This window comes from Ambystoma mexicanum, chromosome 5q (assembly GCF_040938575.1).
Source record: "Ambystoma mexicanum isolate Mex_15411 chromosome 5q, UKY_AmexF1_1, whole genome shotgun sequence".
NCBI classification, from domain to species: domain Eukaryota; kingdom Metazoa; phylum Chordata; class Amphibia; order Caudata; family Ambystomatidae; genus Ambystoma; species Ambystoma mexicanum.
Window position 1 is genome coordinate 280,874,288 of NC_090933.1, and position 27,716 is coordinate 280,902,003.

Here is a 27,716-nt window from a genome sequence, read left to right on the forward strand (position 1 = left end):
GGGCTCTGTGGGCTCACACTTCTCGTTTTTACCATTGCCCAGGACAAATCCTGAAAGACATTTTGTAATTTTCCCTTTTCTATTACAATTTGCTAGATCCTGAGACAATGCCTGCATAACAGTATCTGCCTCTGTTGCCATAGAAACAATGCCATGTGGACAAACAGACAATCAGGTCTTCACAGCTCAGAGAAATGAAAAACGCGAACTCATTAATGGATGGAGGACCCTTTTTCCCATGGCCACTATGTTTATTACATCAAGAAAAATCATTCGCCAACTGAGATAAGTGTCAGGTTGTGTTTATACCCAGTAGAGGCTATTAGCCTCTTCCCAAAGTATTTTCAGGGCAGGATCCATACATTTATCGGCTGGATCCGTGGATGCCAGGACCAAATTCGACCATGCTATTTTTGCTGTAAAGAGGCATATTGCATGCCTCTTGGGCACGTGCTTGCTCTCCCCAGTGCCAAGGCATATTCCAGGCTGCTGTGACATGCCCCTTTCAAAGGTTTTTGAAGTATGAGGTTTCAAGATGATTGAAAGCAAAAATGTTTCTTACTGAGTTTAGCCAATAAGATTTCACGTTTTAGAAATATATATTAAATGGTTCCAAGTGTCTCCATGAATGCGATAGATAAGATATCTCTATTATATTGTGGGACACTTTATTTTTTTTTTCGAAATGCTGGACACATTTTCACCCAATGAAGCAGACCATGCAGTTGGGATCCAGCATCATTTTATCGTGCAGGCTTTGGTAAACCCATTCCGAGGTTTTTGCTGGGGCTTAGAGCAATTTGAATGGGAACATTTCCAAAAGAATTCAAGGCTGAGTTTGTGCAGTTTTGTTGAACAGAGCCAATATTGTCATTGGCTCACTAACTCCAAATGTAATCAGAATTGGCTATCACGGACTCTCTGAAGGTAATTATGTGTTTGCGGTTAAGTTACATTTCCTATTTATTAAATACTTTTGGGAGACTTATCACTTTGGTGTCCTTGGACTAAAGTTCATACAAATTTCCCCCCAAAAGGTCCAGACCCTCCGAAATTTTTGGAAAGTTTTGCTAGATTTTAGGTACAGGAGAATACATTATAGAGACGGTGCACAACAAATCCCACTCATTTCCCAAATGGGATTTTATAAGATTCTGCTAGATGGATTTACTTCAAACCTGTATTAGTAGTTGGCACGTCGACCAACTTGCAAACTCCCTACCTTAAACTGGGAACAAAAGAAAATAGCCATGGCTGGGTTTGAGAGGTGTTTACAAACGTCCCTTAAATGAGAACAAGGGATTGTGATTGGTAGATGCCAGGCTGAATAATTGCCTTTATGAGTTTTGCTATGAATCCTGGTTATGATGTCTAATCAATCATGTACCTGTGTAACCTATGTATTGTTGCACAATTGCAAAATGGATCACAGAATTCATTTTCATAGATATAGAGAACTTTTGCTCATTGGTATAGCTCATCACATTTGAGATTGGCAAGCTTTTTGAGCTTTAGAACCTGGGCATGGGTCTGTGAACGTCGCACAGCAAACTCTTGATAATGGGGCATGTTCTGTAGCAGAACCTTGGGACATGCCCTACTCGTATAGTGAGCCAGGACATTTCCCAGGGCAGTGAAACATTTTCCTTTAAAAAGAAATCAAAACGTGGCTAATGGCAGCAGGTTTGTGAAAGTACTTGCAGTACTATGCAAATGTTTATGGTTTGAGTCCCCTGACAAAAGTACGGTGCAATTGGACCAAAAGCAATTTTGGGAGGATTATAATCTTGTCCTGCATGGTTCACACTGCTTGAAACGTTCCCAAATATATGAATCAAGCTTTGAATTCATGAAATGCTTGTGAATGTTCTCCCAGCAAAGGCACATTTATAAGGAGTGTCCCAACTTTGACCCCCGTAGATGTAACCTACCAAGCATAATAACCACACCACCCTTTTGAGGAGATGTTCATGCCATTCCATCCAGATTCCATTTACTATGCACATTCCGATGAGGACGCTTTCTCGTGGTGTAGAAGTAAAGCCACTGAATGAGTTGAAATCAAAGAAGGACACGGATTTGACAGATACGTTCACTATGTCTGCAATTTAACATTACCTGGGCAAGGTGCCTCTTGGTCATAGCTGCACAGCATTCCTTGCATGCTCAGTGAGAGGTTCCTGATGGTCTGGCAGGCCATGCCCAGCTGGCCATGCAGGTCCGATCATGTCCATTCACTAGGCCATGCCCAGTGGGCCCTGTAAGTGGGGAAAAGTGTACCCCAGAAACAGCGACTGCTTAGCCTGGAAGCAGTATATGTCCTGGGCATATGCTCTGCTGCACATGATTGCAGGCCCAGCAGGTAAAGGAGCTCTACCATTGCCATAGTTGATGGGCATAGTGACCATTGGGCCTGGCTGTCTGGCACGCTCAGTGGTTAGTGCAAATAGGGTCACTGTTCACAGGGCGTGGTTTAAGGCCACACCCTCCACCAACACTGCTGCTGCAGTACATGGCTACAGGCAATGCCCTGCCACCACTAGTGAAAGGGTGCTTGTATAGACAAATGACACATCTAATACCCGCATAATCACAAAGTAAATAATCTGTGTTTGGGGATTATCTATAATGGCAAAATGATAAACTATGATAACAAATCCTCACAAAGTCTCAGAAACAACAACATTTGAAGGGATGTCATGGCTACCACTGAAAACCACTGAAAGTTGCCAGGTGTGCATAATAAAGCAGCGATAATTCGCCAGCCCCCATGCACTGCTAATGGTGTCCAGCAGTTTTCACTGTGCGAGTAATGTGGGTATATGCATTTGGTGTTAGGTATGGTTGCAGTGCAAGCCCTTCTCCCAATGCTCAAGGCATGCGATGATATAGATATCTCTGATAATGTCAGCTGGCGCGTGATGTGAATTCATCAGTTGTGTGTGCCATTGACGATGTCATTGGTGACGTCATCTTTGCAGGCATTTGTGATATCATGAGCTGTGCATGGTGAGTGGTGAGATATGGCTGCTTTGCTAGATATAGGTAGTGCCCTGCTGAGTTTATGTAGAATGTATTATTCAATGGATAGCAAATATATCTTGGCAAGTCTGTCTTTGGTGTGCGCAGGGAGCAGCAGGCGTGGGTTATGGCGGAGCCACATGACAATTGCTCCCATACCCCTTTTGCTGCCCTTACAAATGCTAGTTTCTGAATTGATAGCTCAACAACTTGCCCTTTATGAACCAGAACCTTCCAAAATGTAGAAAGATGTTCTCGGCGTCTGCTCCTAGCCCAGCAAGCCCTCTCAGAGTGATTGAATGCTGGCTCTTTTTATAGCAGGCGATAAGAATGCCAGGCTTCATAATTCATAAAGCTCGCGCGGAAAGTAAAGCTCTTCCTTGAATTCTGACTAAAAAAATTTAGCGAATTTGTGTTGTGCCTGTCTTTCTTTTAGGTATTACAAAGGAACGTGTGCTCTGCTAAAAGTCTTGCAGTATCCAAACAATACTTGTCTTGCATTCATTTCTTTTAGAAAAAATAAGTTTTCAGGTACACAAATCGGTTCCTACGCAGCACTGTTCCATAACTGCAGATGGTTGCCGCTGCTGCAGACTACCACATACATTTAACTCTTTACATACACATTCTCTGTAAAGGCTTTCTATTTTTCATGTTTTGTATGGAAAGGTCTGTTTCTTGCTTACTTTCATTTGAAGTGGAAGAGCAAAAACACTCATTGAGTACACTACTAAGCTTTTTGTTATTTAGCCAGTGTTTGAGCTTGCAGAAAAATCTCCACACTTTGTTTTTTTACATATGTAGAAAGTTTTTTAGGGGTGACAACAAGTTCTGCATTTTTGTTGTGTTCATATTTTGTAAATTATAGAAAAAACACATATTCAATACACAATCAAGTGAGCAAACAAGTACAAATATACATATACGTGCAGATCAATTGCAAGACAGTGAAAACAATTATGGTTGGCCTTTTTTATGAACAAGATTTTTTTGCAATTGATATATTGGAAGGCAAACCAATAATAAATACAAGAACAATCATATTCAAAAGATGTCATTAATGCGACCTTCTTTATGTTTTTGAAGCGCACTGAGCGGTCAGAATTGACAGATAAAGGGGTGACCTAGTCATCAGTCTGCGTCTGGATTCAGATCAAAAAATGAAGCGGGATGGGGTGTTTTCCCCTCAAGGTCGCATTAATGACATCTTTTGAATATGATTGAATGTCTGGATACGCAGGTGCTGGAAATTCAGGAGAGAGTGTCTGTCCATGTGAGCTCCCACCCTTTATATAGAATATTAATGTTAAAGGATATTTTTACCGCGCACTATCACCACCAGAGTGGTCCCCTGGTGCTCTGGCAGCTCTGAAAAGGGAGAAGGGGGGTGAGTTAGTGGGAAAAATCTAGAAAAAATGCAAGAGAGCAGTGATGTGCTGATGGCAACCTCAGCCCGGTGGGTCCGTTGGCTGGGCTTGGGGTGTAATACAGCCGGTAGTCATCGTGTGCTGTTGTGCAAGTCTATGTGTGGTTTGTTTTGTTGTTGCAGTGTAGCGAAGTTTGTGCGGATTGCTGCGTTTGAGGTTTGTGGTTGTGTTTGGTTAGAGTTTGAGAGGTGTATGCAGAGGGATGCAATTGTTAGTGGATTGATTGGCATTGCTGTCTTGGCACATGCTAACATACACATTTCTATCTAGATCCGACGCAGGCTAGATTAAGAATTCCCTCTAAGTGTGACACATGCTAATATTCATATTTCTATCTAGATCCGACGTAGGCCAGGTTAAGAATTCCGTCTAAGTGTGGCACATGCTAACCTTCACATTTCTTTCTAGATCCGACGTAGGCTAGGTTAAGAATTCCATCTAAGTGTGGCACATGCTAACACTCACATTTCTATGTAGGTGTGGTGCAGGCTAAAGTTGAGGATTACATCTAAGTGTGGCACATGCGAACGTGCACATTTCTATCTAGATCCGACGCAGGCTAGATCAAGAATTCCGTCTAAGTGTGACACATGCTAATACTCACATTTCTATGTAGGTGTGGTGCAGGCTAAAGTTGAGGATGACATCTAAGTATGGTGTAAGAGGATTCAATCCAACACTACAGCTAAGTCAATGCCTAGTATGGGATACTGAATGGAAACCCTTATTGATATATCTTTATGTCCAGTTCATGAGTTCTGGATGACTACCCCTATATAACACCCCTCTCTTAGAATCCCCCTGATCCCACTGAGCCAATAAGTAGTTCTGTTTTGCAAGTTTAAAAGGTTTATTTGAGAAATAAAACAAAATATAGATACCACGCTTTATAATAAATTAATATCTGATAGTACACTTAGACACACTTCTTTACAATCAATGAGGAGTTAGTATAGGATGGATAAAGTAGCAAAAATACTTTTATGATTTCAAGGGAAAAGCAATGAGGAATAAAATGCAGTACAGAAATACTTGATCTGATTTTAGCAAAAGATAAGATAATCACTTTTCTTCTGGCAATTCACCCCCCCCCCCCCTATATGCAATGCAAGGAGATGGAAGTAACACACACAGTTCTCAGGAATGCAATCAAATACAATACGAAATTCAATTCCCACCCCAGCAAGCTTAGAGAAAACAGAGGCCCAAGTGCTTTGAATGTGGTGGCAATGAAGTGAGAAATATGCTGAAAATGCTTTTAATTCCCTTTAGGAGGTTCAGGGTGAGTGAGGGATACTTGGGATGAGCTCAGGCTCACTTTAGCAATGATTCAGGGATGATTATTAAGAGGCAAACAAATTTTTAGCAAAGGAAAGCAAAAAGCTGCTATCTTTTTAAATCAAGCCAAATCGCGGCAACATTTCTGAGTGCGTGAATCGCGATTACGGCAAAAGTATAAGGAGTAGCAAGTCGGTTCTAGGTTCGTTGGAAAGCTGAGATTCTAGGCTTTCAGAGTCAAATGGTTCCAGAGATATGAACAATTTTGTAAAGGTTGTTTTTCGGATTTAAAGTAAAACTCAAAATGACAGGTGACAGCTTGCAGCTGCAGAATTGACAGGTGACAGTTGTGCAGCTTTAAAAATGACAGATGACACGATTTCTAGGAGGCAGTTCTACTTAGGTTAAAATAGTTTGGATTAGATTATTTTAACTAAGAGATTGGTTCTGCACAGTTCTGCTAGGGACTCACAATATAAATTTGAACTAGGCCTCGTCACGGATCTGGTCAACACGTCCGGCTGCGGTTCTGTCTGCTCAGCGGGTCAATCAGGCACCGGTTCTGCTCACAGCGATCTGGGTCAGCTCCGCTCTGCTGGTCTAGCCTCTCTGGATTAAGCGGCCTCTGGGTCTGGATACTGCTCTGCTTTCTGGTCCGGATCAAGTGGATTCTGGATATAACACAGCTTTCTGGGTACTGGCAAGAGTTCTTGGCAAAAGAATTCAAACAGCTCGCCCGGCTGTGGAATAGTTTGCAAATGATTTTAAGGATGCTGTGGCCTGCTGAGAAGAGTTCTCAGTTTGTGGGTTTAGGCCCTTGCTTTAAGTTCTGAAGTAAAGTTCTGGTCTTTGGAGATTGATGGATTTGAAGTCTGGATCTCTGGATGTGAAGTCGTCGGTCAGCATGCTCCGCAGCAAATGGAATTGAATGTCTCTACCTGTCCCAGCAGTCTCTTTTTATGTGTTTTGAAAATGGGTGTGTGCCTGGGCCTAGCTAAGCCTGCCCCTCTCTACTTGTCATTGGCCCAATTCTCCCCTCTCCCATGATTGGGGGAAGGAAATGGATTGTCATCATAATGAGGTCTGTTTATGGGTCAGAGGATCCTCCCCTGGTCAGTTTGCCCCAAATCCATATTTGATTCAAATACATCTTTCCCAGATATACAATTTGTTAAAATTACATGTGCACATTATATATTCCTTATGGTCCATGCTTGTCGGCCTCTGATCTTCCTGGGGCTTGCATTCAAAAATGACAACATTTTGCGCTTTTTAAATGGTTTTGCAATATCAAACATTTACCCAAAATTACACACATGTGCGCAAGGAGTATGGACATTAATTGATGAAGTGTTCGATTTTTAACATGCAGACATTTGGAGTGAGACCCTATTTTCCACTAGCAACCCCCCAGAATACACCACAGGGTCCTAACGCCTCTCAAAATGTTCACAGAAAAATCACAAAAATAATGATATCACTTATATAATTCTGACAAGTCCGCACTATGAGTTATCTATCTTTTTAAAATTATGCCCTGGTCAAAAAGGGGTGTGGCTTCCCACATCACAGGGTGGAATAACTGGTTTATCCACTTCCCCCAAGCTCAGCTGCTAGCAGAGGCACTGCCCCTCCCAGTTTCCCCTAAGAGGAAGCCACTTTACGACGCCCCCAATATAACATTTGCCTGAGTCAAGGGAGTTGCATTGTTCTGTTCCTTCCAGTTCCCAGGTGCTCCACCCCTAATCTAATCAGAGAGGTGACAACTCCTTTTGGCAAGGGGCAGCAGGATACAGCTAGGCCTGGGAAGAGTGGCTGAACAGGTTTCTCCTGTCGGGGGTAGTTGTCAGGCAGAATCCAGTTTCACTAAGCCAGGTTTCAGCTAAATGTCACTTTTTGTTCCCAGTTTTCTACATTCAAATCAAACTGACAATTTGTACCTATACATTAAATAATTACTTCCTTCAAGTCATTTCAGAATATGGTTTTACATTCTTCCACCTCTTAGCAAGTCTTTCCTTGGTCTGGTTTTGTTTCATTTGTGCAGTTTTACACAAAGGTCTGGTGGTTTTAAAACGCCGGCTTTCTGATAGTGGTGAGTACTGGTAATGCAACCATTTTTGGGATTAAGAAAATGAATTCCCCACAGTTCTGAGTTGCTTTTTTTGGCAACCAGCATTGCCATTCCCAATGGTTTCAGGCTACTGTGTGGGTAGCCCAATGGTGGTTTTAGGCAGTGCCCTCTTGTGCCCACAACATAGGCAAAAATGGGTGGCAGCCTATTCTTCATGCATTTCCCTGTGCATTTTCTGGGAAGTTCTGGCCATCATGATGTTTTCAATGCCAGTAAGGCACAGTTTTTGTGGTAGGGCTCGGATGCATGGGTAAAAACATCCCACAGTGGCACATGCTAACGTACACATTTCTATCTAGATCCGACGCAGGCTAGAATCGGGTGACATCACTGGGTTTATTGTTGGCCAGAACAGAGCTAGACCTACCCACGAGAACCGGATAGCTCCGCCTAAGTTGGTTGCCTCCTCTAGGTGTGGACTCTGTTTATGGGATTGTGTTTTCATGAGGTGCAAAGACTTCACACAGTCCTTTTTGCCAAAAATCTACCTTAACATAAGTTATACATTTGTACAGTTGTGGCACTTTAACAAATTACATAGGTAGATTACATATTTCACGCAGAGCATAGCAGTCCAATTCTCACATTTGTAGGGCTTTGTTTTGTCTGTCTAATAATTTTTCATCCTTTTCAGTGAGAAATGTCATACCTAAAATTCTAAAACTTTATACGTGTGTACATATTATCATAAGGCATGTTAATCTTGAATTTCAAAGTGGCACCATATACACTTTCCCCAGAATATCCAATTCTCTGCCATTTCTGTCCTTTATATGCCACTGAAGGCTATGTCTTGAATTACAGCCATCAAAATTGCATTTAGATTGTGAAACATTCGTATTGTTGCATTGTCCAATTTCAGAGATAAAAGTCTCAAAGTTTTATTAATAAACTAGTCTTTACAGCCAAAATGGATGGCCTTTGTCCTTCACTGGGACCATTTCTTTCTATAGGCTACCACCAAATGTCACTTCAGCCCAGGGCTGCCCTGGAGTTTCCCCAGAGTGACTGGTGGTTGTAACTTCCAAAAGTCACACGTAGGTTTCTCAGATTCAGATCTGTTGTCTCAAGCTGAAGCCCAGACAGAAGTCTTACAAGCGTGTGATATTTCTTTCTTTTGGTCCATTCAAAGTTTTCAAGTGCATCAGTTAACAGGTTGGTGTCCCAGAATCTAGTGTGGCTTCTTTCGGGGGGAAGGCCTCTCCTGTTGCTAGCAACCCCCAAGCAGAAAAGCTGTTTGGCTAGTTCCACAATGCAGCCAATGCCTTTACTTAGTTATTTTATTTTTCTGCATCAGAATCATGTCTGTTGAAACAAAACATCCCATCTAGGTTTTCACACATCACCCCCTGACATTCCTGTGCAGGGAAAGGGCTTTATTCAACACAGGCATTTGTCTTGGTTTGCAAAAACACATTTTGACATGTGGTGAAATCTGCTGGGATTTCCCTTTCAAATTCTGTTTTTCTCTCTCATCTGGATTCCAAACATTGTTTTGCAGCCCTATTCAGTTTCACTTATAAGTAATCTTATTAAGACACAGGTCCACTGATATTGACATATGGCCATAGAGCTAGGGTTTCTTTTGAAGCAGTGATTTTTGACATTTTGTACCCCAAAAGTCAAGCGTTTTCCTGTGCGGTTGAAAGGAAAGCTTCTGTTGATTCCCAGATCATGCCTGACACATGCTTTCTTTGGCTGACACACTCTGAATGGTTATGGGCACAGCAGGATCTCCCTGGATCAGATCTGTGGAAGGTTGAACAGATGAGAAAGAGCATCAGGTCACCCAAATTTTAAGTGATAAATAGGTCCTTTTTCAAGGGGAAATGTTGAGCTAGCAGCAAAGCAATGCTGCCTTTCCATTTTCCTCTTGGGTGCATGTAAGAAACACACTGGCTGCCCTTCTCAGTGTGCTCCCTGTCCCATCTTGCCCAATAGGTGCTTGGCAAGACAGTGCAGCCATCATTTTGTAGCTGCAAAACACAGTTTTGATGTGAGGCAGTGGTGCTCAAAGGAGCCAGCACAGTCATTTTGCTGTTAACTGCTGAAGTGCAGCTTGGTTATGGATGTACATTCTGCTGTGAGGGTCAATGTATCCCACAAATTGCAGTATCCATGATTCACTGCAGCCAATTTGAAGCTGCCTGAGGCATCTGCGAGAAGCCCTTGAGCAAATCATGGTGAATCACATTAGAAATTACCATCTCAGAGAAGCGCAGGGCCAAGCATCTCCGGACTTGCCCCCTGTTCAGGCTCTGTCAATCGGGTATTTAGGTGGCAAGCAGAACTGGTAATTTTTCCAGATGCTCAGATGCAGAAATGTTTGCACATCTATGCTAGACTGCTGATGTGCTTTTGAGGAAAACATGGGCTGGTTTTGTAAAAAAATACAAAAGAAATTACACTGATGCAAAAGGCACAGACATTGCAATCAATGATATAATAAGGTCGTTTTTACTGTAGATTGTGGTCTTAGGGTCGGTTATTTTCACCCGTGCAGAACAATAGTCATCAGATGGCATCTTGGTGCCATTCGCTGGAAGAATAGGGCTGGAATCTGCGTCAGTGCCAACGAAAGATAAGAAGACGTTTGAGCCTTGCTGAAAAGACATGTTTTATTTGTTGGAACAGCATGCATTTGGTTATCCGATGGATTGAGAGTAGACAGTCCTGGCGGGCAGATGACAGGGCAGAGGAACCCCGCTGCTCTGTAATGGATGTGAAAAGGAGGGAATCTTTAGAAGGAGCCAATTTGCTCAGCTGATAGACTGAGTAGAGGTAACGATGAATGTGGATGTATTGGAAGGGTCTGTGATGGAAACAGACTATGTTAAATATGATTCACTTGTGCAAAGGGAGCAGGAGACAAACATATGAAAGGACAGGTTCATGTTGTTTCAGGACAAAAGGGAGCTTGTGCTCTTTGGGGGTAAACAATCCAGTTTTAGGTATTTGGAAGTAGATGCTGCTGAAAAAAGTAGTGCTTAATGTGTGGGGATGTTTGAAAGGGCCGAGCACTGGGACTTATTTCCACAGTTTTCTGGAGCATCTAACCACAGTGGGCAGGCGGGCATGCACATGCATACGTTGCAGTGTCAGGGGTGTTATTGGTCTGAGGTACACATTGCGTTGGCAGTGATGCAATTCTTGAAATGTGCACGAGCAACAAGTAGGTACATACTGGGCCTGAAGATGGACACTGACCATTTCTGATCTGGTACGCAGGCAGCATGGGGGACTCTGATATGCCAGTGTGTTTAATGCCACGCAGTTTTATACTGACTGGCTTATAAAAAATGGCACATGCCTATGATCGGTGCTGCACAGTTGCCAGTACCTCTAGCAGGTTAGAGAGGAAAATAACAGGACAGTCAATAGTCAGCAGCACCACCAAATGGAAAAGGCCACTGTTAACGGAGAGGTGTCTGTGCTGAGTGCCAACCAATAAGAAGTTCTTTCTGTGGTGTTTGACAAGCACATTTATCAGTTAATTAATTTCTTCCACATTTGTCCATCACTTTACTATAGGAAAAAAGCCCTTTGGCTCTTATTTCTGTCAACAGAGGGTCAAAACCTTCCAGTTGCAAATTATACAATCAGAGGTAGGGAATAACAAAGATGATATGTTTAAAGATGCAGTTAAACATGTTGTGCCTCATTTTACGAGACCTAGCACATTTATTTGATGTTATTTTGATTGGTATTTGCAACTTGGACCTCAGTATTTGGTAATGCACTCATTCTCCCCAAAGAGTCAGTGGGAGTTGCAGGTGCAACCTCAAATTGGTTAACAATATTGGGAGCAGCAGTGGGAATTGGCAAAAGTGGACAGCGAATTGCCATCTGACTGTGGCACAGGCATGCTAGAAATATTTGTACCTTGTCACTTACTTTACAAATTAAGCACTGTGACAAAGTTAATATGATCTCGGGCATATGCCCATTGATTCTGAAAGTTGCTGGAATATTATGAACAATGTTCATGCCCGGCGAAGGACAATCATATTGTTACAATCAATCTGATTCGCCCTCACTGGGTCATTACCAGCCTCACACAGACTTACCTGCTGTGTTCGCGTGCATCGCTGATAGTTCCCGATATGTGTCTGGCTGCAATGGAAAGGGAAAGGGACTACGTGTAGTCCCTTCGCTCTATTACTTTAAATAAAAAGACCTTTTCTTGTCTGCCATGGAAAGGGAGAAGGGACTAGGTGTAGTCCCTGTGCTATATTCTATGGTGGTCATTTTATTTATTTACTTTTTTAAAATCTTTTTCATGGGCACCATGGAAAGGGAGAAGGGACTATGTGCTGTCCCTTCTCCCTGATTCATGGTGGCCATTTTTCTTTTCCTTGTGTTGTGAAATGGTTTCCAGCTATTTCCCAACTCGGGAAAAAATAATATTAGTACCCAGGTACAACATGCTGAGGTACTAATAGCAATATGACCTGTGGACGAGGAGTGGGGCATTACCAGCCCATTAATACATAATATACACCTCTATTGCCCATGACCATATGTTGGTCATCTACATCATGGTTATAAAAAAAAAGAAAAAACATTTGCCAGAATTTGGAGACTGTCTCTTATTTGCAGAAGATCCAAACGTTTGCAATACCCTAATATCGACTGAACCTAATCTGGTCAATGCAATTAATTAATCTTTTAGCATGATGTTTCACAACTTATAATGCTTAGATCAATGACAATCCTCCACGGTACGAATAACATGTGCAACTTAAATATTTCACCAATATGGCTAAACGTTCTTAAATGCATGAACCTGCTTGTTCAAAACTTAATTTACTAAGGATTCCAAACAACAGGGGCATTAACACACTGGATTTACAGCACAAGGGCAAACTTACCCGTGGGTTCACCCGGGCACTGGCGCTTAATCGCATTTCACATATTGCATCACTGTATAGCATGCAACCTAAGGGCTGGCTGTCAAGCAATTTGAAGTCTAAAATAGCTTGAGAAACTCCATAACTGTGTTTCTTTGTTTTCTGTTTCTGTGTCCGTATCTCTTATTTTGACTGCATCAATGATATTATGGATTTTTTGGTAGCTTGATACAACAATTTTGGTTTAACCGATTATTGTGTTGTGTGATGTTCTCATTGACAGTAGTGATATAACTGTCAGCACATTGTTTTTCATGAATGGTATACTGATCACACATACTACTAACACCACCAAAAGAGCTGCATTTGAAGGCTTTATTTGTTGAATATTTGTAAATCTCATAGAGCCCTGAAGAAGCGATGTAGTGCTCAAAACATGCGTCCGCTCACGGTTAATTGTCAGAAACTAGTTTGGGTCAACATCCTTTTGTAGAATATATTTTCTTAGTATGCAATAATTGACAAGAAATAATACTCACATTTATTGATACTTTGGGCCTCATTATAAGTTTGCCGGTCCAGTAACCTACCGGTACCGTTGTTACGGGACCGGCAAACTACGAGTTCTGCTCGCGGGTGCCTTCCCGCCCGCCAGGTCAGGTTCACGAATGGTGCCGGTGCATCCGACCTCCCCATTCCCATTGAGCCCTATAGAGCTCAATGGGAATGGGGAGCATTTTTTCCCAGTGCCCGCAAATGGGCTATTACCGGGTCCAGCAAGGCCACAATGACCCAGTATTTGCCCATTCGTGGGTGCCGGAAAATTGTCAGAAACTAGTTTGGGTCAACATCCTTTTGTAGAATATATTTTCTCATTATGCAATAATTGGCAAGAAATAATACTCACATTTATTGATACTTTGGGCCTCATTATAAGTTTGCCGGTCCGGTAACAGTCTTTGCATCAACCTGTTGCCACTCAAGTAACCCACCCCACCCTCCAGGAGATTTATTTGAGCACTACAGATAGTTTACCCCCATTGTCAACAAGCACATGCCAGGTGTTCTGGCCAATATTCCTGCCTCGCCTACTACGATGTTCCTATTGCTTCTTGGGGATAGTCCCTTATCTATGTTCATGTCTCTGACGGACCACCTGACTAACCACTTGTTAAAGATGGCACGGCTGAAGCTCTTCTGGCATCCGATTTCAGGAGAAAAAAACTTTGTGTGAGCTAGCTCAGTCCAGCCAGATCCATGGGCACTGAGTTCACAGACTTGTCCCGGTAGCCTGGGACAAGCTAAAGGTCCAGAGTCATCCATTTGAATCAGCTGTGCCACGCATTATGTGGCTACCAGCATTGGCTGATGCCAATTCAAATTGGGACACCTTAACCAAAGTTTGCTGAAATAATTAACTCTAGTGACAGGGGTAATTCTTGTAGTAGAATGTATGACGTTTTGAGCAAACCGTATTTTTCTTTGTCTTGATACCACTTCCTTATTTTCTTTTGCCAAAGAAGTCCCCCCCCCCCACCACCACCTGCGCTCTCCCATCTCTCGATCCTATTTATTTTCTCTTTTTTTTGCCTGCATTATTTTAGTTTGAATTATGCTGGGATTCAGTGACCATACACGGGAGGCACCTAAAAGCAGCTCTTAATAAGGACCTGGCCCTGATATATGCTCTTCGCTCCTACCTAGAAGAAGACCGATTCCATTCAGTATCTGCTTCTCCAACAGCAACTCTCCAGTGAATCCATCTCTCAGTCTGGGCTATGTCATTGGTGATTCCTCCTGTCAATCACATCACTCCCATAGCCAGAGTGCTTGGCCTGCTTCCCAATGCAGTTCATCCCACACCACATCCTCACAATAGTCGATGCAGTTCCTGTGACGCATCGGAAAATGAAAAAAAATATATTTCTGTACAATCCCTGACCTTCACTTTTGAACACAGTTGCAAACACAGCGTTTATCCTTCACTGGAGATAAACAGTTGGTTGCAGGAAAGTGCAAACTGTGTTCACAGAAGACATGTGGAGTATGCATACCGTACCTTGAAAATGACTGATTTAGCCCTCATGCGCAGATTGAATATCCCACAGAACAGCACCCATAGTATAGTTTCAATACACAGTATCTTTTTATTGTACGTGGCAATGGTTTTACTGTCATTATCGAGTCAGTAAAGGCAGCAGTAAGGACTTGACATTTGCCCTGGCGAGTGGAGCTTGGCTAAAGAGAGAGAAAACAGAGAGAGAATGAAAGGGAGGGAGACAGAATGAAGTGGCGAGCGAGAGAGAGGCAGATAGAGTTAGAGAGAGAGAGAGAGAAGATGGAGACAGAAAGGGAAAGAGCCTTTTAGTGGCACAAGTATTTGCAAATGCTGGTCCTCCTCGTATAGCCTCATGCCAGTGGAATATGGGTGCCATATTCCACTGGTGTGAGGTCATAGCAAGGAAAGGAATAGAACATGTTCCTGCCTAGCCAGGTCTGTTCATACCAGGAACCAAAGGACGCTTGTGTGCTGTCTCACTGCCCATGCAGTGCATTGTAGCAGGCTTGGGGCACATAGAGAAAACTGCCAAACATGACTTTGTTCTCTCAGTGCTTTGGAGACACCAACCTGTCAATTTTCAGGCCTGTTGCCCCCCCCCCTACATTTAGTATTTAACTTGTATTCTTTTGTATTCAAAGACCATAGTTAGTCTTTTTTAGCATTCTTTCATGAAGACTAGTTCATGAGGACTATGCAGTGTGCTGAATGCTAGCCAGCTACTTGCAGAATACTAAACAAATACTTGACTTTCTAGTGTTTTGGAGCCTCATCATAAGGCTGGTCTGGAAATAAAATGCCAGTAATAACTTTTCCGGACTGGCCAACTATACGTTTGCCGTAAGGGTGGAAGACACTGTGAATCTTCTGGTAATTCCAGCATACCAAGTGGCGGAAACGGTATTACAGTTCGCCGGTATCCTGCCAGTAAAACCGGCGGGATACCACCACACTTATAGTGAGGGACCAAGTCTTCATTTAGTATCAAGTACTACATTAAGGCTACAGACTACCCCATGCTGTCAAAGAGTATTGCTGAAGGTGGTCCCTATGTGTCAAATGTATTGCCACTGAGCATTCCTTTCCCTAAAGTGCTAGGGGCTTTGGGATATATCAGTGTCAGGCCTGCCAGGACTTCAGCCTGAAAATCTCGGCTGACGGCCATTTTACACTGCCGACAGCTGTGCAGCAGTAAGGCACTGCCCCACCATCCAGCTCTTTCATATTGCAACTGACCTTTGGAGGCAGGCTTTTCAAAGCTATCACCGTGCTCGAGGGAACCATGAAGCTGTAATGCTGTGAAACCGATGTCAAATTGTTTTAAAATAAAAAAGGGTATAGATACTTTTAACTACACAGCATGTACTACTTTTAAACAACGCAGCAGTTTTTTTTAATTAAAGAAGTTGATGCCTATTTTTTCTGCATGCCTCAATCTGAAATTGCGAAAACTTTAACAAATAACACTCTGGTCGTATTAAGTATTGAGAATACATTCGCATCAGCTGCTCACCATCAGAATGCAGTAACCCATGTAATGCAATTGGTTTCTTGTCAGGGAAGACTCCAGTATAATATTAGTAGCTGGGTCAACAATATGCCCTTAAAATGTCAAACATTTGATATAAGACAAATATTATTGTTCTTTTTTTTTAAGAAACACATCCGACACAATGTGCTAGTACATGTTTTATCTGTGAGGAAAATTGTAACATTAACACCGAGCCCAAGAGCAAAATGCACTGCTTGTTGATAGGGTGCAAGGGCTCTAACCAGTGTCGGGGTGATCTCCTGGGGGCCGGCAGAGCCGTCCGCGGACCTCCGGGGCTGGGGAGGCCCCAACTCCTCCTGCGTCCCAAAAGGAGTATGAAGCACACACAAGAGCAAAGTAATTACAGCTGTTTATTATAGTAGCGGCAGGGATTGTTTTCAGCCAGTATGCATCCGGGGAGATGCTCTCTTCCTTAGTGGGCTCCAGCAGGCCCTTTTTACCGTACTATGACGTGCTACTTGCGTCACCTGGGAAAAATAGTCACAAGACCTATCGCCACTTCGGGTTGGCTCCCCGAGTGGTAGGGTTAGTATAGATGCCTATATGGATGAATATGAGTGGATAAAGAGGGTCAGGTGGCACACTTGGGATGTCCCTAACACTTGCTAAAATAAATTGGTTACATGGGGACCCTTGGTGATTGGCTAGCTCAAATGACGTCAGTGAGGAGCCCCTCGTACTTTGATTGGTTCCCTCGTGAGCCCCCAAGCCTGGGACCATCGCTGTTCCCAGCTCGCAAGGTACCTGGTGTTGGCAACATTGTGCAACTATGTGTTAGTGGTGGACAATGGACAGGTCTTTGCTAGTGGCTGATGATCACGCCTTTCCCATCGGTGTAGGTGTCCAACTTGTCACTTTGTTGTTGCAACCTGTGTCCCAGGCGTGGGACCCCGGCGACTTTCTGTCTTGTGAGCTTGGCATCTTGTCAGTTTGGCTTGGTCACGTGTGGAGAGACCGTAGCTGGAGTACAATTATGAGCATTTGATTTGTTTTTCGGCCCAGAGGGGTGCTTGGCGGCGGCATGTGTAACCTTGGCACTGAGAGCTTGTGGGTTGCAACATTGCGGCCTTGGCTGTGGGCTCTCGCTGGGACTCGTTCTGCATGATCAGCGCATTGCTTTTCATCTCGAGCGGGTTTTCCTCTTAGAGGCTCCTTCCTGAAGACTCTTGTTTGCGGCCTACTCAGGCCTAGTTTTCTGGGAGGCGGTATATGATCGATAACATGGGCGCCGCAGGGCGACAGAATGTCACAAGTAGCAGTGGATATATATGATGGCATATCTATGGGGACAGGGTAGAATGAAGCGTCTGCAAGCGTATACAAGAGCTCTTCAGGCATCTTGCGTTTCTGCGGTGCTGTAGGAGGCCTATGTGAAAAATAACAACGATGCATGTCCGTGGGTGTGTCAGTCCGCTACGTCATAGCACTGAGTATGTTCTTCGTCTAGGTTGGTGTGTGAGTGATCAGTGTGCATGATGGCACGTGTGATCTTGTCTGTTGGCTATGTCGTCATGGCATCGCTAACCATGTTGATACTCCGTGGCTGTTGTTTTAGTTGATCTGGTCCATGTCGCAGGTGTCGGCTTGACCAGGGCATGGTAGTGGGCATGCTACTCGTGCATGTGGGCCACGAACACATGGTACCTTGTCATCTGGTAAGGAGGTGAGCGGGTCAAACTCCTCTTGCGGGGGGTGCTTGGGCCGCGATCCTCTAAGCCAGGGTCTGTATGTTAATGGGGGAAGGGTGTTTTCCCATTTTCCACTTCACTGGTTTTTAATTATTTTATTTGATTTATTTTGACACTTATAAAGCGCACAAAAACCCAGAGGTCTTTAGATGTCTTTGCATTAACAGCATGAACAACTATCTGTCCATGCTCTGGACTTCAAACTTTGTTCTCACCCAGGACCCGTTCTATGATCACAAAATGCCAGGCAACTTTCTTTTGTGCTGCCACGGGCACCATTTTAGCCTCACAAACATGGAAATAGGCCTATTGGGATGTGGCCATATGTGAAGCTGGAAATGCATGGGAGGGACAGGGCCTCCATATCCTTGTCCTTTATGCCTTTATCATGTATGTGCTGTCTTATGTTCTGCCCAGGAGTCCATGTGGGACTCCTGGCAGTACAGCTCTTCCTCCTTTTGGTTTGGTGTACAGACCCTTGGGATACCCTTATGCCACCCATGGGTGGAGGTAAAACCCTGTCCCCCTAGTGTATGTTTTTGGGCACCTGTGTGTGGCCCACAGAGCAGGGTATGGGCCGGTGGCAGCTCCATGCTGAATTTGAGAGGTGCTCTGAATATCCTTCCTTTTGGGATACCCAGGCCCTGCCATTGGAATTAGTTGATTCCTGATAAAAGACAAGATGGCCTCTGTGGCCTCCTGGTTTCTATTGCCTGTTACCTTGTTTTTCCCAAAGTCCTGGGAAGCCCTGACTCTGTCCCTTCTCCCTGACTGCCTGTTGGGTGGAAGTTCCATATATGGTATTGTGGGGAAGTCCAGGCCAGACTGGCTGGAGCCTTCCCAGTGACTGTATGTTGTCGGTACACCCTTGGGTGGGACCTGGGTGAATGGAGTGTGTGACCAATATACACTGCATATTATGAGTGTCTGGTTTCTGGTATGTGACACAAAGACTGAGACAGCCCTGCCCGAAACTGGTATGAATGCAGTGTGGAGTGCTGAATGGCTGGGTACTTGTCCCGATACACATTCCTTATTGTGAGTATCTGGAGGGAGGCGAATGGCCTGAATGCACTGTGAGCCTGATTGGCTGCCTGCCTGAATGTCCTTCTGAAGGATGGTTGCCTGAGTGTGACCCAGCAGAGTGAATGAGGGATCAAACAGTATATCTGGGGACCTCTCACTGATGGAAATCGTTCAGAAGCTGAAGTTGATACTTGATGCTTAACCTTGAATCCCACTGGAAGAAGAAGAATTGCTGCTGCTGACCTTTGCCAATCTGAAAGCTGCGTGACTGTGAAGGAACTGATCCAAGAGAGGACAAGGCTAGGAGACCTCTCCCCGAGCTACGAGGGACCATCGTGCACCAGCTGATCTTTGCCAAAGCTCCCTGGCCACCAGACCCTTTAAAGGCTGCCGACCGGAGACGGGGACCGCCGCAGAGTTACGAAGCGAAGTGCCTGGACATTGAAGTCCATCACCGTCGATGACCGCCGTCGCCGAACGGAGCCGCAGTGCTCCTTTGCCTAAGAACACTTTCAACGAAGGACTCCGTCGCTCACCAACGATGACTGTTTTGTCCCGCCAGAGAAATTCAAGGCCGCTGACGCACTGAGAAGAATCAGCCGGTGGGTTTCCCGCCACCCGAAGACCACAGAGACGACGACGACTCGATGCCCTTGCTGGGCCAAAGTTCTTAATAGACTCTTTGCAGCAATAAACCATCATCGTCGAGGTGCACCGCACGCCTCTTCTCGGCAGGACATCCCCGACTGATCGTGACGAGCATCGTCAGGACTGAAGCTGCTGCCTCAACGCCTTTGTTCACCATTTCTTTGAGGGATCTCGATGATCCGTGGCTCCTGCCTTAAGGGGAGCCACTAAAGATGGATCTGTTGATGACCCAAAGTTGAACTCTGCTATTCCAGGTACATTGGGGTGTAGAGCTGTTATAGAAGGAAATAAGACTCATATAAACAATATATGGACTGGGCTTGTAGTATATCTTTATTTACAGGTTGCCCAGGTGGGGGGGATCCTCACACAGAACTGTGTCTAGGTAACAGGGCCAGTATTCTGCCTATTGTTTTAACCAACCTGCTTTCCTCCTATGTTTATTGTTGGTTCACTTTATTAACTGATTTGTATGACATTTGAACTGAGTACACTGATGCATTTTAATGGAATCAAGAGTAATTGTGGGACAACATTGAGACTCTATAAATTTACCATTTTAGAATTGTTGGAGCATGTGTATTATCGTGATTGTGCACATAACGTGAACCTTATTTATATAAAGACTGTGTTATCACTAGCATAGTGTGTGGACATTCCTTTGTGGGTGCTTGGGGATTACACTGTACTTAAGAACCAGCCTGTATCACCTCCAGAGAGCTAAGCTTTGATTGCTCGTCCATTGCTACCAACAATAGAGAATCTTGGCTGGGGTGATCTGTGTCTGGACTCAGCCATATAGGGAGCAGCAGTACAGATACCCCCTCCAGTCTTTACACTGATGGCAGCGGTGGGATGGTAATGGTTTTAAGAATCACTGTGTAACCTTGCCACTTACAAAATATCTACACTTTGTTAAATTGAGGTTTAGTTGTGTACTAGATAACTACATTACAAGCAATGGAATCTATTGCAAATGGTAAATTGGCTAGGATGAGCTTAGAGGCTCTCCAGAGTGCTTGTGAAGCCAGGGAGTTAGACTTTGAGGATAGGTCTAGGGGTGAGCTGATAGCTGCCCTGGTGGACTACCAGACTGATTGTGAAGCTCTTTGTTGAAGGGGGAGATGCAACAGTTGAGGCTCCTGCCCCTGGGGTTGTTGTTGAATCTGATTCTGGGAATGCCACCACTCCTGCTGCCTCTGTTCCGACCTCCAGCAATGTTTCTTCAGGGAATTCCTTGGAACTTGAATTATTAAGGATGAAATTGGCCTTTGAATATACAAAGTTGGAAACTGAAGCTGAACTTAAGAAGCAGGAGTTGGCACAGCAAGTGATACTAAAAGATAAAAATCTTGAACTTAAAAACAAGAACACTGAATGTCAGAAAATCCGGCTAGAGAAAGCTAGAGTTGAGACTTCAGCGAAACCAGTTGAGAGTGTCAGGTCCCCAGCCTCAAAGTTTATGAAAGATTTGGTTGGTGTGTATGTGGAGGGTTCTGATATCCTCCAGTGGATTGAAGCATTTGAAATGGCTTGTGGAATTCACAATGTTGACAAAAGATAGTGGGCTAAGTGTTTGTTAAACTGAGTGCCTCAGGTCATGACTGTATTCTGAAGCTAAGTGTGGAAGAAAGGAGTCAGTATGAGTGCATGAAGTCTGCTTTGATTGCCAAGTTTGGCAAGACACCTACCCAGTACCTTAAAAGGTTCAGAAAATTTAAGAAAAGAGAGAATGTGTCTTGGGTTGACTGGGTGAGTGCTGCACATATGAATATGATGGGGTGGATTGATGGAAAGAAGGTGAAAACTTTTGTTGAATTGCCCCACCTTTTGTTTTTGAGCATTTTTCTGAAGCCTGTTCACCAAAGCTGTGTCAGTATGTTGCTGACCAGAACCTTTCAGATCCCTTCAATCTGGTCAGGCTGGCTTACAAGTGGGTCTCCCACCGGGTATCCCCTAAGGACTCCAGTGGGAAGACCAAGGACAAAGAAAAGGGTACCTCTCAGAAGGCTGAGGAGTCCCAGAAGCAATCACAGTCAAGTAAACCAAAACCTTCCTCTCCTATGACCTAAAAATCTAGTGGGGATAAATCCTATGTGGGTGGGAGTAAGAGTAGTGGTCCACCTGTTGCAAAGCAGGCTCCCAGTGGTTCCAGTACCGTACCCCACATTCCTTGCACTTGTTGGGACTGCGGGGCTCTGGACCACAAAAAGGGTTACCCCAAGTGTAAAGGTAAGGCACTTGGAGTCCAGGCTGTCAGCCTAACCTAACCTTACCCCATGCCTGAGGTGGAGGCCACTGTCCTCCCTCCTCTACCTGAATCACATTTGACACTCCTGTAGAGATTTTCCCTAGTGTCCCTTGGGGTCTGGGACAAGTATGCAGAAGTACTGGATACAATCCCACAGAATACACATAGGTTTTTGAGAAGTATCCTCTTAAATGGCCAGCCTTCTACCTGTTTGAGAGACACTGGAGCAAGCATGACAGTGGTGGACAGGACCCTACTCAAGCCAGAGGACTATGTAGGTTCTCCTCTGAGAATCACCAGGTTAGCTCGTGGGCCTTCCAAATTATCGCCTGTAGCCTTAGTCAACATTACGATTGGAGACAAGACATCAAAGCTTCCTGTCCTGGTTCAGGGCAATGTACCTGCAAACATTTTGTTAGGCAATGATTTGTTGGAAATGGGGATGATCACGGATGGTCTACCCATGGTTGTCTCTGGTGGTCACTCGATCACAGGTCTCACGGGGGCCGGCTGTGAGTCCGGTACCCAAACCGACAGGGAAACCCAAGGCAAGAAGACGCAAAAGTAAGAAGGCCACCTCTGAGAAGGGGAGCCCTTCTCTTCCCTCTGCTTCTGCAGCACCCACAGGGATTCATGCTCCGGACAGGCTGGGTCCAGTGGCGAACCCAAATTCAACTCCTGAGGGAGAAGAGGCAGAAGACCCTTTTGCGGGAGAGGTGCTCAACCCACAGGATCACCCTGACCTTCAATGCCTGCTGGCTGAAGGGGGACCCTCTAGGGGAGACTTCTGTAGGGATCAGAGAGAGTGCCAATCTCTCGAGGGTCTGAGGATACAGGCCCTGGCCCAGGCACAAGGAAAGGTGCCTAGGTCATTCCGGATATATTGGGAAGGTGAGCTCCTTGTTAGTGAGACCACTAAGCCTGAACCTGGTGCCCTCAAGAGGTTGGTGGTAGCCCAGGTTTACAGGCCCTTCCTACTGCTGTTGGCGCATGAGGTGCCCTTAGCTGGTCATCTTGGGACCAAGAAGACAAAGCAAAGGCTCTCTGCCCATTTCTACTGGCCCCGATGGGAGTAGAATTGGAGTCCCACTGAAGGACCTTCCAAACTTGTCAGTTGTCTGGCAAGACTTAAGGCAGTGTCATTGCCCCCACTGCAGTCATTGCCAGTGGTTGGCACACCATTTGAGAGGGAAGCCACCCCTCCAGTTCCTGCCAAGCAAGTGGGGGATTATGTGTTAGGCCTCAGACGGAGGATAACACAGATGATGGGCCAGGCGACAGCAAACCTTAAGGCAAGCCAGGAACTGAACATGTACTGGCATGACCTTAAAGCATCACAAGTGGATTCAACTCCAGGACAGGAGATCCTTGTGTTGGAGCATACCAAGCCTTGAGCTTTGGCAAATAAGTGGACTGGACCGTTCAGGATCATCTCTAAGATGGGCAAAGTCAATTATCTGGTTGACATGGGAGTCCCTGGGGTAGCCCCTCAGGTATTCCACGTCAACAGGCTCAAGTCTTTCCATACGTGAGCAGAAGTCTCATGTCTCTTGCTGGCTTCAGAACAAGAAGAAAATGAGAGTGAGCCCCTTCCTGATATGCTGCATAGCAACCCTCAGGATGGCTCAGTGGAGGGAGTGCATATCTCTCCATATCTGACTCCAGAGCAGCAGAGGGCCTGCAGGGCTTTGCTCCGGCAGTATGCCCCTCTGTTCTCGTCGACACCACACCTCACCCCGTGGTGCAGGAACATAATGACACTAATGACAGTGTACCTGTCAAAAGCAGATTCTACAGGATGTCAGACACTGATAAGAACCACATCCAGGCTGAGGTCGCCAAGATGTTGGATTTGGGTGTTATTTTATTATTTTTTTTTTATTTACTTGTCTATAATCAAAACAAAATTTGATTTTTACAAGAAATCATATCTCATGTTGCACGTAATAGAAAGATGAAAGAATAGTGCATGAAGATCGTAAAATTGACAGAAACAAAAGAGACATTGCAAACGTAGAGGATCACTCAGGATAACGGAAAGAAGATGAGGATCCGCATCAAATGATAGAACTTAGTTATGTGACACTGGGTGGACTGCCAGTCTCTACCATAAGTTTAAGTGCAGCCTCCAGCATCTTTACTGCCGCTGAGGTCCATTTTGTCTTTTCACCTGTGACCAGGCGGCACCACCATGTGTCCTCTTCTCAGAGTGTCACATCGCACATTAGGGGTAACAGAAAAGCTTCTCGTAAATGTGCTGTTTTGGTGCGATTCAAGAGTAAATGTCTTACGGTTTCCACTGCTAGTATCTCTGCCCATAGTCTGCAAGTTTTGGATAAAGATTTAGTCCGAATAGCTTTAATTTCTTGTGTTGGCATTAGGTTGAATCTCATTTTCATGAATATTTTCTGTAGTCTTTTATCGGGAAATTTTATGCAATATTTCAGATGTAAAGCCAGCTTATTTGTTGGAGGCGGTAGGTGGGCAAGTAGCTTGTTTGACATGGCTGCCTCACATGTTTGGATCCAATCCTCTTGAGCTATTTTCCTCTTTATTTTACCAGGATTTTCCATTAAATCCTCAGACGTACAGGCTAAGTGTGCCAGCTTTTTTTGCAGTTTCTTCTCCAATTTGTTTAGGGCTATGAAATGTCCTTGGCTTAGTTCCTTCTGAATCGATTTAAATAATGGAAGTGCATCAGGTGAAACAATTTTTTGCAGTAGTCTTATCTGGCTTTGATCGACCGACGCCTTCAGCGATAGTAGTCCCAGTTCACGTCTGATGGCTGAAATTGATGTCGATTTGGGAAGGCCCAATACCTCTTTCCATAGAAAACCTTCCAGTTTTGGCCATATCGTGTCTGGGATGTTCAGGGCCGCGTCCATAGCGTAGATTACTGATGGCACCACCTTTTGCTTGCAGAACTGTATTGCTGGTAGTATTGAAAATGTTCCATATTTCCGGTCTACTAGCTTAGTTTGAGTGGTTAGTGTTTTAATTTTCTCCCACAGGGCCTGGTGTATAGCTTTTTCCGAACGTGTTGCATCAAACATTATTCCCAAATATTTTATGCTGGTGACAATTTCTAATTTGGTATTGTTCAAGTACCAGCGACCCTTGTTGTTAGTGATTGGTCGATTTTTCTCCATGATTAGAATTTTAGATTTGGCGATGTTTATTTCCGGATCATTTTCGTCAATGTAATTGGCCAATTTGGTGAGTTGGCGCTGAAGCCCTATTTGGGTTTGATCCATAAGGAGTCTGGATATTGAGGTACTGCCCACTTTTGGTGGGAAGGCTCTTACCGCCAGTTGGGTGTATTGGAAATCGCCCAGGAATGCAATAAAGAGGGCAAGGGCGAGCGGACATCCCTGCTTCATGCCACGTTCTGACGGAAATTGGTCTGACATCATTCCTTGTCTATTTAGACGAACTCTCAGCTTCGTGTCTGTATGAAGTGCAATCATTGGATCTAAGATTTCCCCCGGACATTTCCAGTTAGATACTTTGGACCAAAGCTTCCAGCGACTGATTTTATCAAACCTTTCGTCAAATCTATGAAAGTTATGAAAACTCTTGGTGCACCATTCTTCACATTTTCTTTTATGATGTTTAGTATCATGATGTTTATACTTGTGCTTGCATTTTTGACGAAGCCGTTTGCAATTGGTCCAAACATGGAGATGATCTAGCCCATCCATGGAACCTGGTAAGTAGAAGACTAGCAAAAATCTTGCACATGCTGTCTAGGAGGGCTATGGGACGGTAATTAGCCAGATTGTCTCTGCTTCCCTTTTTGAAAATGGGAACTGTAAGTGCTTCCGTCCATGTTTTGGGAATCTGTTTCTTTGTCTGGCATTGACTGAACATTTTTGTTATTAGAGCAGACCATTCCTGAGGATGTTGTTTTAGGTCCATATTAGATAAACCATCCAGTCCCGGTGCTCTTGACGTTTTCAATTTCAGGATTGCGGTCAAAATATCATCTTGGTCAGCAAGGTCGGCCCATGTTGTTACCGTGGGAGGTATTTAATTTTCTGTAGTTTCGGGAAGAGATGCAAATTGGGCTGCAAAGAAGGTTATCCAAGTCGATTCCGGAATTACATTTGAGATTTGGTTGTTTGTCTCACTGCTTTTGTAAAGCCCAGAAATCTCGCGATTTTTTTGATGTCAAAGTTTTCAACATTTGTTCAGCATCGTTCTGATACATAGCAGCTTTGTGGTGTTTCAACCATAGTCTATATGACTTTGTAGCGACTATGGCAATTTCTTTTTGTTCAATGTTGTCTGATACTCTGGCCTGCCGCATCAGTTTGTGAACTTCTCTTCTTTTCAGAACCAGTTGGGTGTCATATTCGTGAGTCCTATTTCCATATGATAGAGTTTGATTTCCTTGCTTTTTTCCTGTATGTCATGAAAAGAGGGAGATAATTTGGTCTGGTTTGCGAGGACTCAGGGCTTTTGTTTTCTTCGTCAAATTTCTGAGCAATCTCCTTGACGTTTGTTGCTGTAAATTGGACTGATTTACGTGATACCGCCACGTCGAAAGGATAGATTTCTTTTGGAATGTTCGCTTATTCGAGTGTCATTGTCTGCAAGTTATGGTCACTGGCTTTGGTTCTGAAGACTTCATAGAGCTCTACAGAAGGTAGAAGCGAATGTGAAATGAATATATAATACAGCGTCACTGAGGTGTAAACTCGTTCCCAGGTTGGAATCGCTGGAAGATGGCCTCGTAATGTTGCCACATTGTGGACATTTCTGGAGTCCATGAGGTCTGTCCATAATGCACCTCGTTCTAAAGCTGGCGACGGATGTGTAGTTGTCATAGGTTGTTCACACCTGGCATTCAGATCTCCACAGATGACGATGAAGTTGGTGCCCTCTTCGGCGGTGAATTTGTCTAGGGTATCCGCAACGGCACTGCAGAAATCAGCGTTGTTAGTTCTTTGCGGATTCCAATAGACGTTTATGATTGCTTAATTGGATTTTGTTTTTCCCCCTGTTGTTTTTTTTCTGGGCGGAGCCACTCTGTTTGTAGTGCCAGAATGCTGTAAGTTTCTGTCACCTTCTTTTTGATGGAGATACCTGAGCCAAGTTTGACAGCAGTTAAGAGGCCTGACGATGGTCTGCCGAACCTGCTCTTACTCGCTGGTGAGATATAGGTTTCATATCCGTCTATTGTTGGTTTCTCCATCAGCCAGGTCTCCTGAAGACAAATAATATCAAATTGGGACAAATTAAATGCGTCTGGTTTGGTCAGATGTTCGTGGCCTCTCGTATTCCACGAGCACATAGATGTTTCCTTGAATTGGATCTCTGGAGGGAATTCAGAGGTAGAGTTACTGGTCGACGTCGCTGGACCATTTCGTTGTTATTTTTGAGAATTTGGGTTTAACACCTTTTTCAGCCATCTCCATGGACCTGAGGGCTCACGTCTTTTGTTATGGGACCAATCAGAGCTTTGGTCAGTCGAGGAGCCGTGTCTGCGATCTTTCTCCAGTCTATCATTTTTTCTTATGTTTTCAGTGTATTTTGTTTCTTGTAGTTTGTGTTCTCGTTCGTTGGATAGTATTTTGATTGAAATCTCCCTCAGCGGTTTTCCCCTTTCTCCTTGTACGTCTTGCTTCTTTTGTTTGTGAACTGCTCTTCTATGTCCGTTTGGCGATCGGGGTGCTTTTCCATCACTTTACTTGAGGGATGCGCGTTTCTGTCCACTAACACTGGTGTGGTAATTTCCGCAAAGGCAAAGCCTAGTTCATTTAGGGCCGAGATCACCTCT

General features: G+C 44.3%; 1 protein-coding gene across 1 annotated transcript in view; it reads right to left on the bottom strand.

The window, feature by feature from the left end:
* Window positions 1–27,716, bottom strand: part of DOK6 (docking protein 6) — a 2,936,428-nt gene that overhangs the window by 1,404,950 nt on the left and 1,503,762 nt on the right. The window lies entirely within an intron of this gene.